Below are 17,811 nucleotides of genomic sequence, written 5' to 3' on the forward strand. Positions count from 1 at the left end.
TGCCAAGGAGAGGGGAAGGACTTTGCTGTGTGCTGTGTCCCCTGGCTTGAAGGAATCTCCAAGGGTCTGAGTAGTGCTGGCCTCCTGTTAAGAAGTCCCAGGAACAAAAGGACTTCACCCCCAGATTCCCCCTGGAGTCTGCTGTGTGAGTTCTGCCCTTCCTAGAGTGCTTGATCCAATTGCGGGGCCTCTGGAAGTGGTGCCTGCTGTTGGGAAGCTGACCAAGAGAAAAGAAGTAAAAGATCTGCAACTTTTTCACGCACCACAGGTTTAGTGAGAACATTTCCATCACCGCGAAGATCGTCGCAGCGCCTGTCGCCGCTGCAACGTCAACGCCGCGTTTATCTTCGGAGCGCATCGCCCCCGCAGCGGGAAGATTCCCGTCGCTGCGAGTATCGTCGCAGAGCCTGCCGCCGCTGAGTGAGATCGTCGTACCGCTCGTTAGCAGGCCGCATTTCGTCGCTGCGAACATCGTCACAGAGCCATCGAAGATCGTCGCACCGCTCGTTAGCGGGCCATATTTCATCGCTGCGAACATCGTCACAGAAACATCGAAGATCATCGCATCGTGCCTTTGCGAGTAAATTTCTACCGGAGAAGCTATGCCTTGGAATCCATACAAGTATTGCCTCACTCCCCATACAGGCCGGATTTGTCGCACACGCCCGCTGCGTGCAGCGAGGTTGTCGCATCGCCTCCCCAGGGTCTCAGGACTGACGCTGTTACTTGTTTTTCAATGCCTGAGCCCCGTTAAGAACTTTCATCGCATCACCAGGTACTGTTGGCTAAAATCGACGCTAATGTGGATTATTTTGTCGCTAAGCTAAGAACTCTTTTGAAACCATATTCTTGAACTGTGTATGTTGGATTTTTTGTCGTTTTGGTCTTGTGTAGTTTATATAAAAGTACTTTATTTATCTACACTGGTGTGGAGTCCATTTGTGGTGTTTTCACTGTGTTACTGTGAGTGTTGGTACAAATACTTTACACATTGCCTTTCATAAGCCTGTCTGCTCGTGCCAAGCTACCAAGGGGGTGAGCAGGGGTTATCTAAAGAGTGTATCCCCCTTACCCTGACTAGAAGTAAGGGTCCCTATTTGGACAGTGGTACCTACCTATGCCAACTATAGACCCCCAGATCTAACATTGACTTTGTTTCCACAGGCAGGCAGAGGCACAGGATGATTAAAAGAGAAAATGGATACTTTCTAATAGTGCCATTTTCAAACACACAGTTTAAAAAACATATCTACTAAAAGATGTGTTTTTAAAATTCAGAGCTCAGAGAGCCTAAACTTTCAATCTCTAGCTGTACCCAATTAAAAGTTACACATGTAAAGTGTTGCAAGGCAGATCCAATGTTAACCTATGGGAGAGCTAGTCCGTGCCATAGTGAAAAACTAAATTGCAGTATTTCACTATCTGGACATGCAAAACACATCGGCACGTGTCCCAACTTTCACATTAACTGCATCCTGCCTACGGGAGGGGGGACCTTGGGTCTACCTTAGAGGTGCCTTACATGTAGTAAAAGGGAGAGTTAGAGCCTTGGTAACTAAAAAAGGAGTATGCAGTTCCTAAAGAGGCTATAAAGTGACTAGGGAATAAGTACAAGTGACTGGCTACCAAGAAGGAGGATGGGGAATTCCTCCTTTCAGATTAAGGGCCCTAACACACCCAGCCCGCTGGGTGTCATGCTTCATCATTGGGCATGCTCCTCGTCGGGTCGGCGCTGCAATACCCGACGGGCACCCTCAGTGGGGGCTCTTTAGCGGAGATCTTTTATCCTTGCCGTATGGTGAGCGTGTGAAAGAGACCCTAAAGTGTAGAAATGTAGCGTTGTGGTTTCTAAAAAAGTGAGTTAAAACAGGGAGAGGGAGAATCAGGGCAACTATTTTTATAATCCTGTCTCCCACCCTGATTAAAAGGAGTGATGGCGACTGTCTATAGTGATGTTATAGGCAGTTGCTCTATGCTTCATGCGGTCAACATGTTTCTTGCCCAGGTTGTTCCCTGGAGGATCAGGCGGCAATTCATCAGGATCTAAAAATGGAAGTTGAAATCTACACGAAGTGACTGATAATGAGGTGTAATAACCTAGATATTACCAGTCTGGTGGCACCAGTGGCATCTATACAGATGCCTCACTTTCTTGTAAATCTGCCCCAAGGTTACTGTAGAGACATATATGCATGCACATATATGTCTGCACCATTGCTATAGTGCACCCTTCCTCCCTGGCTATAGGAAGCCTGCCTTAGTGGTAGACTTCTGTCTAGTACTGGTAGAAAGGGGACTCTGCTACATGTAGTGTGTGCAAAGTCGAACTCGAGCAGCACAGTTGCTCATGCAGGCTGTGGTGGCAGACCTTGAGGCTTTACTTTTACTCGGGTTACTCAGTGTGGCACAAATAGACATAGAGATTTTAGGGATTTGGGGGCCCTGGGTCAAATGTTTTTTTGGGGGTCCCTGTTCAGAACAGTTTTGATTTTATGATCCAATTTCAGCTCTTTCCTGCCCTCTTTGGTAACATTCTAAATGTGTGTACATCTGATATTCAGGGATAGTGATGTGTGTTTTCAGTATTTTAACACAGCAGCAGCTCACTAATATTACTGCAAATACATTTCTCATATGTGGGGTTCTGTATTGATCTTAAAGAAACATTTTATATGGATGTTGCATGAAACATAAACACATTTTGTCTGCAAAATATCTATAATAGACTCTCACACATTATAAATAAATGATAGAAAAATGCTATTTACAACAATCTGTTTAAAAATTGTTCAAGGTCATCAAGGCAAGACTCTCTGCAGAACATAGCTGGCTTTATCAGGGGCCCTCCTGAAAAGCTGGAGCCTTGGGCCAGAGCCCACTTTGCCCATGCCTTAAAACATCTTTGCAAATAGTGTTGCAGCACCGGTGACCTCTTTAATCTCCCTGATCTGGGTACCACAGGTACCATTTAGTAGGGGCTTACAGGGAAGGTTAAAGTATATTGCCAACTGGGTGTACCAATTCACAATACCATTGAGAGAAAGAGCACCGGCACTGGGGCCTGGTTAGTAGGTCCCTGTGCACTTTCAGATCCATTACCACAGCATCTCGAGCAAAAAGTTGGGGAAAGTGTGATCATCCAAAAAGGGCACTTTCCTACAGGTTAAAAATGCAAATTCAGGAATTGATTCACAGCATCCGGAGATTTAGAGCGTACTTGATGAGTGGGAAGTTACATGGTTAAAAAGGAAAAGTCCCAAAAGATAAATGGGGGAACTGCCTCCTTCTGGAGAGGGAGGGGTGGGAACTCCAAGTGTCTTTTTACGAGAGGTACGTAGTGGAAGCTATGTTCATGTACCCTGGAGTAGGAGTGATCTTGCGTCATTAACTAATGATTTTCCTAGGTTAAGAGAGAAACCTGTGGAATGGTGAAAACAAGTTGACAGGTTTGTGAACACTTCAAAGGTTTTGTGGACTGATTTGAATACTCTGCTTGATATTGTGGTTCCAAGTGGACAGTATGTAAAATAGCCAGAGAGTGGCCTGAGAGGGAACCAGTGAGAGACCCTTTGACCAATGCTCCATCGCCCGTACTAATGAGAAAGTACAACCAGTTGATTATGTGGTTGAAGTCCAAAGTGTCGCCCCAAGATATTGACTGGGTCAAGATTGATCGTATGACCCAGGAAGCCAAAGAGATGATTCATGTATATTATGAGAGATTGTTACAGGCATTTAAACAATACAGTGGAATGGAAGCATTGGAGCCTAAATATATGGGACATTTTGTGTCTAGGTTTGTGATAGGATTGATGCCTGAGATTAGTATGGTGATTCAACAGCATTTGATATGTTGGCAGAATAAACCGGTTGATGAGATCTTGTGATACGCTAAGTTTTGCAATGATGGGATTGACGTCAGGCAGAAGTAATTGATGGAGATAATCATAGTAGCTCAAATGAAAGCTGCACAGAAGAGAAGTCAAGGTCCTCCATTTGTTGGGGATTCACTCCCTATGCAGAGAGTGTACCCGCAGGGTGCTCCTGCCATGCAAGATGGAGGTGATTTTCAGAACAAGGTAGGGGTCGGGGCATCCCTATTGATCTAAGTACTGGAATTGATATAGCCACATTGAAAAAGTCTAACCCATGTCACTACTGTAATAGGTTGGGGCATTGGAAGTAGGAATGTCATCTTAATACTGAAAATTAAGGTCAGAATCTAGACCTTACACAGTCTCAGAACAATAATTCTATACAACCGTAGAATGTACTTGGACCGAGGTCTAATGCGCCCCAAGCCCCAGTGATGCAAGTTCCACTATCCACAATACTACAGCAAGCTGCCAATCGTCCTAGATTTGTTTTGAATCAGGCTCCGAATGTGAACCAGAATTCTTTCCAGGGCAACATTCCTTATCAGCAATATCCTATATTTGAGACCATTGATCATTTTGGCTCTGATCAGTTCATCTGACGGTCCTGAGAGGGGAGGAAGATTGTGTGCATGGCGCAGTCTTGGAGGTAGACCAGAGAGGCTCATTTGTAGATGGTGAGGTAAATGGCCACACTGTATCATTTTTGGTTGCTACAGGTGCTACCCGTTCTACTGTAAGAACAGTGGAAGTTCCAGACCAACCCCTCTTGGGAAGAAGCATCCAAGATTTTCGAGGTGCTAATCAACAATGAGGAATCCTATTACTGAATATGTGCCAGTAAGAATAGTAAATAATTTTGGGGCTAATCATCAGTTTGTGGTTTGTGACTGAAGTCCTGTGAGTTTGTTCGGATGTGACTTGCTGTGCAAGCTGAATTACATCATTTATTGCACACAGAGAGGTGTGTAGTTTAAGATTCACGACGCGGATATTGCCTTTAAAATGGTTAATCAAAATCCAGTTATTGCACTGTACCCTTTGATGACAATTGAAGAATTACCCTTCAATCTAGAGACACTGTGAGGTCTGAGATTTGGGATTTTTCTGGTAAGGACATTGGACTTTGCATGCAAATGTGCTTGTGAACATTACTGATGAGCTGATACTTGATTACTGCAAAGGACTGGCTGATGAGGTGCGTTTTGTGTCTCATCAGTTTGAAGCTGCCACAGACCCGTCTCACCAGGAGCAGTGCCATAACCTCAGATCCAGTGTCTGGGTCCTGGAGAAAGAACACATCTAGAAGAGTTGTCTGGAGCCTCGCTGGTGTGGGCCATTCCAAGTGATCCTTGTCACCACGAATGCTGTAAGGTGTGGAGGTCTCCCAACTGTGTGCATGTTGCCCACACTCGCCAAGTTCTGTGTCCCCTTGATGATTTAACATCACCTCTCCCAAAAAGGCCAGTGGTAGTTGAGATTGCATGGAAGCAGGTTAGTCAAACTTTAGTGGACCAGCAGGAACCAGGTTCTAAACTTGTTCGGCCTGAGATGGGGTCCTGGAGAGTTGGTTATTGAACCTGAAGAAGCTCTGTGGGTGACTGAGCCAGACTCGGACCCCGATAAATGGCCTAGTGCTGTGGAACTGTGAGTGGCTACAGGAGAACATTACCCAAAAAGGCAGGAGAGGGAGAGACTGATACCACAGGGAGAAGGTGATCTCCCAGTCATTCCTGAGGATACTGAGTTTTCTGATCCGAGTGACTGAGGAGGAGAAGGGATGCACTCGGAAGGTCAAAGAGAGCAAGAGTGCCCTGTTGGAGATACATTTCCCCTGAATGGACGTATTTCCTTGCAAATGACAGGGAGAACGATTTCTGGGAATTTGGGAATCACTGTGAAAATTCAATTGAAACTTTGGGAACTTGATCTCCAGTTTGATCTTACTTTTGAACTTCCTTTGTTAGTGAAATTGAGTGCCTTGAGACATCTTATTCTGGATGTGGCCAAGTTTCTTTACTTGGATGTGAATGAGTTTTCCGTGCTAGTAGATGAACTGAAACATTTCATTCTGGAACTGATTGTTAAATGAACTTGAACTGTTTATTTTTAGAGACATTTAAATAGACTTTGTAGTGAACAAAGAAGAGTACTGAGGTTTGAGGAAGTTGAAGGAGCATAAGGTTGTCCTTTAGAAGAACATGGAGTAGGGCTAAGGAAGACTCATGGAGATCTTTGTACATTTTCTTTTTTTTTAACAGTTCTGTTTATTGTTATAAACATCAAAATGACAAAACATAGGAACAATAAAGAAAACAATACACTGCCATGTAATGACTTATACAGACCGGTATCCAACCTCCTCTGCGCCCCTCTCTGTTCTCTCCTTAGCTCTGCCAGTGGTTGCAAGTGAGTCAGATTGATATTCTTGTTGCCTATCATTTGAAATTTTGTTTTGCTGTTTGCACAGGTGGAAACTGACAGAGAAGATTCTCCAGCTGCTATGTTAGACTCAAAGGGTAAGATTCCAACGAAGAATGGAAGCCAATTTTAATACTAATAAGCGTAGATACATCATAGCAGGCACACATAGTTGTAGTATTAATTGTATTGCTTACAGGGTTATATTCAGCTATATATAGGTCAGAAGAGATCAAGTCTACTGTTGCCACTACTACATTGCATCCTGCTGATAGTGACCTACAGTTGTAGTGGCCTAAAATCTGCACACAGATCTATCAAGCGGAGATTTCTTTTCAAACGCTTATTTTAGATTGCTTTATGAGTACATTGACACTAAGAGTGCAAGAGATTGTTACATTTGTACCCAATTGCCTGCTTCTTTAGTAGAAGGTATAACCTACCACCATATTCTTTTGACGTATGGGATTTCTTGTAGTCGTCTACTAAGCTTATACTATAGACAGGGTAGTTATTTTTGAAATTATGTTTTAGTCCTTTCAGATGTTCCGATCTTCAAACATTTAAATAAGAATCCTTATTTTAAAGGTGCATAGATAGCAGGCAAATATTTTAAGTCTCGTAAGTCCCTAGACACTGATTATGCACATAGGCATAATATGATTTGTTCAATGTCGGATGTGGAGAATGTTTTTTTAAATTTAGTAGAAGACAGGAGGAGAGATCTTGGGCCACATTTACAAACTTTGGACGCACAGAAGCGCAGCAGGCCTTCGGGCTGCGCTGCCATACGTCAAAAGAAAAGGTCAGCAATGTACCGCATCTACAAGATACGGTTTATTCCTGTCCTTCTCCTCCGCGCACAAACAGCAGCCATGCGCCGAAGCAGTCACCCTTGCGCCATGTTGCAAGGGTGCCTACGTTGCGGGTATGATTGTTTTTGGCATTTTCCTATTTCTATGTGCTGCAGAAGGCAGCACACATAGAAAAAAGAAAAAACTAGGAGAAATAAAAGTATTTCCCTTCATTGCACCACTCCTACGCCACTGAATCTGACACTTTCCCAGGTTTACAATTCCTTGTAAATCTGGGAATGTTTCAGATTCCATGGGTGTCGTGTGGGAACACCCATAGCAGCACCCATAGAACGCCCCTTGCATGCAGTGTTCTGCATGAAAGGGGCATATATTTACAAGGGCTTGAAAAGCCATGTAAAGTGGCTATGTGTGGCCTTGTAAATATGCTGCAGCACATTGTGCCACCAGAGTGTTAAAAAAGTGATGCTCCGGAGGCACAAAAGTTAAAATGTGAAACTGACAAAGATCTTAAAAAACACCATAGGTGGAGTAGTGAAGAAATTGAACATCAGGTGAAGGGAAAATGTGTCCGCCTTCATATTAGATTGGCAACATGAGGGAAAGTTATGTATATATATTAATCAGAGTTATATAGGCCTGTTATTTTTAGGGCAGAGTGAAAGTGAACATGTTTGCAAATGAGGGGGAAGAGTGATCATTTCTTAGAAAGACAAGATCCTGCAATTCCTGGAGTGTACTTTATTTATAGACAGTATGCATATTTTAAATTTCCCCATGTCACGGTACTTATCTTAATATAGTTTTCCCAAAGATTTACTATGTGGAACATTTTAATGATTCTGTGTGGGAAACAAAACATAGAACTAGACAAGGTATTAGTGCAGCCGAAGTAGTAGGAGATATTTTTGTGCCATAATCCCATCTGTAGGTGTAATTCTGAATGATCTGAAAATTAGAAAGCTGTCTACAATAGTGGATACATTGGCTACTAGTACTGCAAATTCTTTATTGCTTGTGGATGCTGAGATGGTTGTGATAAGGTCTATGGTTTTACAGAAATGTCTCTTTTGATAGACCTTGTACTCTAAAAGGAGAGCTGAGACTGTAGGATGTTAGAAGTTCAGCAATGTTGTAATTACATCCCAGATGAAAGTTAGGCTCTTGAGAAATATATTCAGAATATATCTGGGTTGATAAAAGTTTTGAAAGAGTTAGAAGAGACGAGTGCTTTGGGAGTGTTAGAATCCGGGTTCTCTGGTTGGCACAGGTAGGTACTTGTGACAAGCAAGGAACCTTTCCTCTAGTCAGGGTAAGGGGTTACACTACAAAAACAACCCCTGCTCACCCTCTAGGTAGCTTGGCGAGAGCAGACAAGGCTTATCTCAGAGCGTTATAGGTTAAGCATTTGTGAACACATACAGTAACCAAGTGACAACACTACAAATGGACACCACACAGGTATTTATATTAAAAATAAGGATTCTTTATATAAGATTATCACAAGACCATTAAACGATTAAAAATACACAATACGGTTGCTTAGTTGGTAGAAGATTGCTTAGTTTCTCTTAAGTTCCTAAATGCAACACTTTAAGTCAATGTACCTTAGATGCGACACGCAGGGCAATGAAAGTGTTGCAGCGATGCAGATGCGTTGAAGTTCTTGGTGCAAAAGAAATAAAGACGGGATCTTCCAGATGCGTTACGCTTCTCCGATGTTGCGAGAAGGCTCGACTCGATGCGTCAGCTACAGCGGCGTCACCTTTGACGAGATGCGACGACAGCGGCCTTGGCAGCGGCACTCTTCTCCGACGTTGGGAGACGCTTCCGCTCGATGCGATGCTGCAGCGGCGACACCCCTTCTGCGAGATACGACGACAGCGGCTCCGACAGCGGCACGCTTCTCCGTGGATGCGAGGCGCTTTTCTGGTGGCGGTGCAATGCGACAACTACGATGGCTGCGATGGCGACACGCTTCCTCCTCGATGCGAGACTCTTCTCTCGATGCGGTGCAATGCGACAGCTACGATGGCTGCGATGGCGACACGCTTCTTCGGCGTTGCGAGACACTTCCAAAATGATTTGAGATGCTTCCGCTCGATGCGATGCTGCAGCGGCGACACTCTTTGCGAGATGCGACGACAGCGGCTCCGACGGCGGCACGCTTCTCTTCCTTGCGTCGCGCTTCCAGCTCCTTGCGACACGCAGTCCCTCAGAAGGCCCAACAACAGCAGCAGGCACTTCCAAAAGACTCTGGGGAGCTGGGGGTGAAGTCTACTGGTCCTGGGACTTCGTTCAGGGGGCAAGCTCAGTTCAAGCTCTTGGAGATCTTTTTAAAGCACAAGTTGAAGCAAAGTCTTTAGTAGTCTTTCTCCTCTCCTTCAGCAGCAAGGCACCCACTGCAGGCCAATCCCCCAGGTCAGGGACAGTACTCCTCCTACAGCTTTCCCAGTTCCTTCTCCTCTGGCAGAGGTTCTTCTTGTTTCAGCAGGATCTAATTTCTTGGGAGCAGGGTCCCAATAGTTATACCCCTAATTCCTTTGTTCCTCTGGGGTTGAGGGGCCTTTGCCCAGTCCAAACCAGTTCTTGAGCACTCTGTTGACATGACTCTGCCTTTCTATTCAGGGTGCAGGGCAGAGACATCAGCCGCTCCGCAGGAGGTGGAGCCAGCATTGTGGTAGCAGAGCACAACCCTATTCAGAGCCCAGGTGTACTCCTCCCACCCATCTGACTGCCAATCTTCCTATTCACCACCAGGCTACCTAGCCCTGCCCCTCTGGGTTTCCCCAGCCCTGTCACTCACACAACCAGACAGGCAGATACACATCATAGCAGAGGCGGACTGAAATGGTCAGGCAAGCAAATACCAACTTTCTAAAAGTGGTATTTACAAACACAGAATATTAAAATAAACTTTACTAAAAGATGTATTTTATTATTCTGAGTTCAGGCATACTAAACTCGAATTTCTACCATGTTCCCTGGGTCTGTTAGGATCATAGGATGTAACAATTCTAACAGCCCCTTCTGGCCTATGGAGAACAGGTAGCCTTACAATAGTGAAAAACGAAAATGGCTGTAATTCACAATTAGGACATGCCACACACATCAGGGCTTGTCCTACCTTATGCTTACAATGCACCCTGCCCTTGGGCCTACCATAGGGGTGACTAATATGAAGTTAAGGGAAGGTTTAGGGACTGGTAAGTGTGTGCACTTACCCAGTCAGCATGACAGTACCAGACTGCACGCAGGTTCTGCAATGGCAGACCTTAGATACATTTTACCAGGCTGCTTCTGTGGGTGGCACAACCAGTGCTGCAAGCCCACCAGCAGCATTTGTATTTACAAGCCCTGGGCACTCCTGGTGCACTTTACTGGGGTCTGACAGTAAACCAAATAAGCCAATCATGGAATCCAACCAACATATACATTTTAAATAGGGAGCACTTGCACTGTGGCACTGGTTGGCAGTGGCACAGTGCTCTGAGCAGCTAACACCAGCAAAACACATGAGGCACAGCGACAAAAAGTGGAAGGGAGACTCACACCAAGGTGCCAGGTTTAACACGTGTCCCCTCCAGCTGAAAAGTCGGGAGAACTACCCTACCCCAGGGAGTTCCTCATCACTAAGGTGGAAAAATCTGGACAGACCGTCAGCATTGGCATGATCTGTACCAGGGCGATGTTTCACCGTGAAATCCATACCCTGTAGGGAAATGGACCACCTCAACAGCTTTGGATTCTCACCCCTCATATGCATCAACCATCTGAGGGGCCTGTGGTCTGTCTGAACCCGGAAGTGAGACCCAAACAGGTAGGGTCTTAGCTTCTTCAGCGCCCAGACCACAGCAAATGCCTCATGCTCAATAGCACTCCATCTCTGTTCCCGTGGTAGTAACCTCCTGCTAATAAAGGCTACAGGTTGATCTAGGCCCTCTTCATTAATCTGTGAAAGAACAGCCCCCGCACCATGCTCTGAAGCGTCTGTCTGAACGATAAACTCTTTGGAGAAGTTGGGAGCCAAAAGCACGGGCGCCGTGCACATAGCAGGGCCTCAACAGATTTCTGACAGGTATCAGTCCAAATCACATTCCTGGGCTGCTTCCTTGAAGTCAGCACTGTCAAGGGGGCAACAATGTTGCCATGCCCCTTGACAAACCTCCTGTAATACCCGGTGAGACCTAGGAGGGCTCTCACCTCTGTCTGGGTTTTGGGCGACTCCCAATTCAGGATGGTTTCTATCTTGGGTTGAAGGGGTGCCACCTGGCCACTCCCAACTTGGTGCCCCAAGTACACCACTGAACCCTGCCCGATCTGGCACTTACTCGCCTTGATCGTGAGGCCTGCCCTCCGCAGCGCCATCAACACTTCCCAGAGGTGGCGCAGGTGTTCCTCCCACGTGGAGCTGAACACTGCGATGTCATCCAGGTAGGCTGCACTGAACGAATCCAGCCCAACCAACACCTGGTTGACCAACCTGTGGAAGGTGGCAGGGGCATTCTTCATCCCAAAGGGCATAACCCGGAACTGGTAATGCCCATCAGGGGTGGAAAATGCTGACCTCTCTTTGGCCCCATCGGTCAAGGCGATCTGCCAATACCCAGACGTTAAATCAAACGTGCTGAGGTAGTTGGCAGCCCCTAGCCGATCTATGAGCTCATCAGCTCTGGGGATGGGGTGTGCGCCAGTCCTGGTGACCGAATTGAGTCCTCTGTAGTCCACACAGAACCGGAGTTCGGGTGTGGCTCCCGGCGCTGCAGCCTTTGGGACCAAGACCACTGGGCTGGACCAAGGACTGCTTGAGGACTCAATTACCCCAAGGGCAAACATCTTGGAGACCTCCTCCTTGATGCAGGCCCTTACCCTGTCAGTTACCCTGTAGGCCTTATGCCGCACAGGTGTACTATCCCCAGTGTCCACATCATGGACACACCAATCAGTGACACCGGGAATCAGGGAAAACAGGTCAGAAAATTGTCCCAGTAACTGGCGACAATCGTTCTGTTGCTCAGGGGTCAGGGTGGAAGAGAGGATGACACCATCCACTGACCCGTATAGTAAAAATAAATTCCTAGGCAGTCTCTATGTACTAACAAGACCATCTATCAATATTGTTGTTGGGAAACGAGAGGAATGCTAAAAACATCAATTTAAATTCAAAGATAATAAATTTTATTTTTTCATCTTATTCATTTCTTCATTTTTTCAAAAAGAAAAAAGAATTTCATATCATTTAATACATACGATATAAATTAAAAAATAGATTAACAACAATAAAAAATATACAATACAATACAATATAAAATAAGTGGCAGCTTGTAATGAATAATCGTAATTGACGCGCGTTTCGGCGTTCACAACGCCTTCATCAGGAGTAGCCACAAAAGTATCTACAATAATAAAAGACGTATGATCAAAAAACAGCCTAATGTTTATATTTACATTCATATCTTTTCTAAATCATTATTGTGAATACATTCTCAAGATCCCAACATAAACAGTAAAATTCATATTATGATATAGATACTGTGATAATAGAATGCTAGAACAAACTAATTTACACATATTTAGAGCAGTTTTCTTCTCTTTTAAGAAATGTAAATAGCCAAAAGAGAGAGATGAAAAACAGAAAGATAGAACCAGACAGACTGTATAGTGAAAATGGACTTACTTAAAATATCAAAAATCGATCTTTTATGGAGTAAAATTTGCATTAACCGATGTTGTGTATCTGGTATGGAGGATTGCTGAAAATACACCAATCACAAAAATGCAACATATTATATCTGACCGTATATAGATTCACCTGATGTTAGCATAGATGGAACAGAGTGTTCCATATTGTATTCAAGAATTTAAATATTATTCTGTATTAGTCCGATGAAACTTACTTTCAACAGGTAAGAGGATTGGCAAATACATCTAAGGATAAATCTTATTTTTATGTAGGCTTTGATACAGAATCTAGAATGGAAACACCATATTTTAATTTCATATCAATCATAATTATAGTGATGATACAAATCATAAAAGGATGCGTAGAAACACTACCTTTTGTTACTCTTCTAGTTAAGAGGAAATTATTAGTCCCAACGGAGCATTAATCTGCTGATTCACGTGATTTAATTGCCTAAAGAGAATTGATATAAAAACGGATTCTAAAGGAAAACAAACAAAGGGATTATCAAAAAAGGCAAACTAGTAAACCTTCATGTGAATAACAGTTAGCTGGAAGGAATACTTGACTAATCTTCGCACACATCGCGATGTCATCTATTTAAAGGGGTAGGTTCCACGAATGATTTTTCTGAAACTTAAAGAAAACATATTTTAAGTATAGAATCAATCTACTATTTATATACGTCAGATCTAATATAGAGAGTAACTTAAGCGCGCTAAATTTACCTTATTTTAGTTTTCGCGGGGCTGAAAAATGGCCTCCGGCGTCTCGCGTGCTCACAGAAGAAAATGAGATAGCGAGAGATACAAACTAACCACACTCCTAAATACTCGTTGGTTGATCATGTGGCAAGTCATGTGACAGCTATTTTTTTCTTTTTTTCTCTTTGTCTATCCCTACTTTATTAGTAACCAAATCAAGTGACAGGTCACGTATAGTTTGTTGCTTTGTTGTGGTGCAAAAAAGCAGGCAAATGTAAAAACGGACTCTTCGACTCAATGCGTCCATATTGACTCAACTTTGTAGATACCTACGAATAAGGCTATGGCTCGTAAAAGCCTTAACTTCAAGATCAGTTCAGTTTAGGAGTCCATACATGAATTTTTATAAATACGAAGAGGAATAAAGGTAAAACAAGATATTTATACCTTGAATCTTAACATACAAGGTAAATGCTGAATCCGTCATACAATAGCATTTTCCCACGGAATTTTTATTGTTTAATCCCTTTTTGAAAGTGTTAAGTGAAAAAATCCAAAAGACCTCACGTTTTTTTCGTATTTTCTCACCACCTTTATTGTTGGGGGTTCTGATTTTTTCCAGAATTGTCCAACGGAGATCTTCCGGTTTGTGATTCATTTCAATGAAATGTTTAACTAAAGGCGCAATGAGTTTAGCAGTCCTAATAGCAGAACGATGTTCGGCAATCCTGGTATGAATGGCTCGAGATGTTTCGCCAACATATCCTAGTTGACATGGACAGAGAATAAAATAAATTATATTTTGAGTTCTGCAATTCCACATTTATGATGCTTGTATGGTGAACCCATTGTGGGTAAATGTTTCTCCACTTAGAATAGAATCACAAGATTTGCAAGAGGAACATTTAACTGTTCCTTTAATTGGCACATTACCATCAATAGATTTCTGAATAAACGCAGGGTTTAATAAATTTTTATCAAACCTAGAATGGACAATAAGATCTTTGATATTTTTATTGCGTCTATGAGCAAACAGAGGTTTTACTAATTTTTGCTGTTCAGGATTGCTGTTAAGAATATGCCAATTAGCATTGATGATTTGTTTTACTTTGTGGTCCAGGGTAGAGTGTCTCGTGATACATACCAGTTGTGTTTTTTCAATGGTATCTTTTGATTTGAGGAGATGGTCACGGTCATAAAATCTAGCTCGTTTGTAAGAATCCCTTATCAAACGATGGGGATATCCTCTATCCAGGAATTTTTTCCTCATGTCAGCTGCCTGTACATCAAAATCACTCAAATTAGTACAGTTTCTCCGAACTCGCAGAAATTGCGAAAACGGAATACTTTGCTTTTGGTTTCGAGGATGAAAACTTTTAAAGTGTAGCAAAGTATTTCTTGCTGTTGGTTTTATAAAAAGGTCTACTTCTAACTTACCTTGTGCGTGTCTTATTATAATATCCAAAAATTCCACTTTATCAATACTTTTTTGAGCTGTGAATTTTAGATTTTTGTCTGCAGCGTTAAGCCATATCAAAAATTCAGACAATGAGTCTTCTCCATCGGTCCAGACAAAAAAGATATCATCTATATATCTGGACCAGACGGAGATAGACTCAAAAAATGGTGCGATTTCATTGTGTATATTCTTAGTCTCGAAGGCAGCCATATAAATATTGGCTATAGATGGTGCGACTGAAGCACCCATACTTACGCCTGTCACTTGTCTAAATAGAGTGTCACCAAATTCAAAAATGTTTTCCCTGAGTATTATATCAAGGCATGCAAGTATAAATGTTTTAGGACAAGGTATGTTAAATTCATCAATGAACCAGTCTGTGGCTTTCAGTGCTCCATCTAAAGGAATATTGCTATATAGTGACTCTATGTCAAGAGTCACTAAGATGTCCTTTTGGGGGTTGAATCGAATGTTTTCTATTTTATTAATCATTTCCCCAGTATCTTTGATATAGGAAAGGATTCTCGGAATATAAGGACGTAGTTTAAAATCAACAAATTTCGATAGAGGTTCAGTAATCGTTCCAATTGTAGAGACTATTGGTCTATAAGGGGGATCTTTGGTGTTCTTATGGATTTTTGGCAACCCATAGATACATGCTGTTTTATTCTTGTTAAAATTTAGAAACTCATATTCTTTATTAGTAATTTCACCAGCGACTAAAGCTTGATGAGTTAGAGTTTGGATTTTTTTAGATACCAAAGTTGAGGGATTAGACAGTATTTTAGTGTAAAAATTATTGTCATTAAGCATAGTAGACATTTTATGTTCATAATCAAAGGTATTAATGACTACTATGCCACCCCCTTTGTCACAGCTCTTTATTGTCAAATCTTTATTTAGGGCCAGAGAGTGCAGTGCTAAGAATTCGTCTCTATCAAGATTATATATAGGTTTCGGAATAAAATGGAGTGCTCGTTCCAGTTTTTGAAGAACAACTAATTCAAATGTAGCTACTTCAGGTCCTAATTGTTCTAAAGAAGGACAAAAATTGGATGGAAGGGCAATAGTTCTTGTAGTAGCATGGTCAGAATTTAGATTTGTGTTAAGTTAAAAAAAAAAATTTAATCTAATTTTTCGAAAAAATGCAATAATATCCTGATATAGTTCAAATTTATTAGCATTGGTGTGAGGCACATAAGAGAGACCTTTAGATAACAGATTTATACAATGTATATCTAAATTATGGGATGATAAATTGAATATGGGGATTACATCCCCTGTTTCCAGTATTGTCTGTTGCGTGTTTCCAACAGATATTGAGCATCCTGCCGTTGATGGTGTTGGGGTTGATAACTGCCTCTGCTTTGTGACTGAAATCTCACTCTTGATCGTCCCCTGCGTGGCCCTCGATTGGCTAAAAAAGGCTGTGGTGTATTATGTTTTGTTGCGAAGGAATTATAGTTCTCTTCAGATTCATAATAAGCTGCATTTTCTTCTCCTTCTGATTCTGATGTATTAGAAAAGGTAGTAACTCGTTGTTGCTTGGATCTATTTTCATCTAGATAGTGGTTTTGTTTGTAAAAACTATCTCCAAGGTAGGGATAAGTGTTTTCTAATGAGTGAAACCTTTTATCTTTCATGAATTTATCAGATTTACGTTTATTTAAATAATTAGCAAAAGATTCAAGTTCTTTATTGGAGTCTTCTAATTTTTTCTTTGCCTCGTCTATACTGTTCATCTTTTTAATTTTTTCTTCTAGTTCATCTAATTCCGTTTTTACTGAAGCCGCTAATTCCTTCGCAGTCTCAATTATTAATATCATTAAATCTCTCGAGCACCTATTTGCTATCATACTCCACTTTTCTAAAAATGGTCTATGGTGGACAAATAATCCTGGAATGTTACGGACACGGAGGCCAGTTGGAATAATGCCTGCTTTTAAATATTCCAACATAAATTCTCCGTGTGCCTCCATACGCTTGAGTTTCTTTTTTAAATCTATTAATTTCCGCATATCTTCGTTGCTATGTATACTTTCTTTCGAACTATTACAAAAAGTATTACTACTTCCTACTAGTAAGGCAAAATCTTCATCTGAGAAGCCAAAAGTTTTTAGTTGGGCCATGTTCGAAAGTTTTAGTATCAAGAGAGGTGAAGAGAAAAAGGTGAAACAAATAGATTAAAGAAAAAGAACAAGGATTAATAAATCACAATATAGAGTAAAATTACAAAAAAACATTCAAATTATCACAGACAAAACTGATAAAACAATTGTAGGATACAAAGCACAAGCCCTGCACAGACCAGCTGTGGGTAAATCAGATGAAGGAAACAAGGACCCCCTGAACAGTAAATAGTTCAACTCCTAGGACAGGGTAATATACGTATAGTAAAAATAAATTCCTAGGCAGTCTCTATGTACTAACAAGACCATCTATCAATATTGTTGTTGGGAAACGAGAGGAATGCTAAAAACATCAATTTAGTTTCAAAGATAATAAATTTTATTTTTTCATCTTATTCATTTCTTCATTTTTTCAAAAAGAAAAAAGAATTTCATATCATTTAATACATACGATATAAATTAAAAAATAGATCAACAACAATAAAAAATATACAATACAATACAATATAAAATAAGTGGCAGCTTGTAATGAATAATCGTAATCGACGCGCGTTTCGGCGTTCACAACGCCTTCATCAGGAGTAGCCACAAAAGTATCTACAATAATAAAAGACGTATGATCAAAAAACAGCCTAATGTTTATATTTACATTCATATCTTTTCTAAATCATTATTGTGAATACATTCTCAAGATCCCAACATAAACAGTAAAATTCATATTATGA

The 17,811-nt window shown here is 41.8% G+C and overlaps 1 long non-coding RNA gene across 2 annotated transcripts in view; it reads right to left on the reverse strand.

Moving 5' to 3' along the window:
- The window catches only part of LOC146821427 (uncharacterized), a 344,983-nt gene that overhangs the window by 302,234 nt on the left and 24,938 nt on the right, over nucleotides 1-17,811 (reverse strand). Inside the window, exon 6 of one of the 2 annotated variants that reach the window (XR_014963168.1) lies at nucleotides 12,892-17,683. The exons of the other annotated variant lie outside the window; for it this stretch is intronic. This is a non-coding gene — a long non-coding RNA (uncharacterized LOC146821427). Of the gene's footprint in view, nucleotides 1-12,891; nucleotides 17,684-17,811 lie in introns of those variants that run through there. 2 annotated transcript variants of the gene reach the window in all.

The sequence above is a fragment of the Triturus cristatus genome, chromosome 6 (genome assembly GCF_964204655.1).
Source record: "Triturus cristatus chromosome 6, aTriCri1.1, whole genome shotgun sequence".
NCBI lineage: Eukaryota > Metazoa > Chordata > Amphibia > Caudata > Salamandridae > Triturus > Triturus cristatus.